General features: G+C 57.9%; 1 pseudogene; it reads right to left on the bottom strand.

Annotated features, from left to right (window-relative positions):
* The window catches only part of LOC107582556 (lysyl oxidase homolog 3-like), a 25,052-nt pseudogene that overhangs the window by 10,994 nt on the left and 13,740 nt on the right, over positions 1-318 (bottom strand).

The following is a 318-nucleotide window of genomic DNA, read 5'->3' on the forward strand; positions in this document are numbered from 1 at the left end:
CGGGACGTGATGCCCCCTTTCCCTCCCTCAGGGAACGAGGGTTACCATACGTAACCGAGACGTTCCTTTTAGTCGGTCACTCTCGACGTCACGTAGGCTATAGAATGTAGCGGATGTGTTAGGGGTCGCCCAGCCCGCAGCTCTACAGATATCTGCTAGCGAGGTGCCACGAGCCAGTGCCTAGGAGGATGCAACACTCTAGTTGAATGAGCTCGCAACCTGAACGGGCAGGGCACACCCTGTGCCTGATATGGCAGGGGGATGGCGTCCATTATCCAGGGGGCCATCCTCTGCTTAGAAACGGCCTTCCCCTTCTGC

This window comes from Sinocyclocheilus grahami, unplaced genomic scaffold (assembly GCF_001515645.1).
Source record: "Sinocyclocheilus grahami isolate Dianchi unplaced genomic scaffold, SAMN03320097.WGS_v1.1 scaffold45.1, whole genome shotgun sequence".
In the NCBI taxonomy this organism is placed as follows: domain Eukaryota; kingdom Metazoa; phylum Chordata; class Actinopteri; order Cypriniformes; family Cyprinidae; genus Sinocyclocheilus; species Sinocyclocheilus grahami.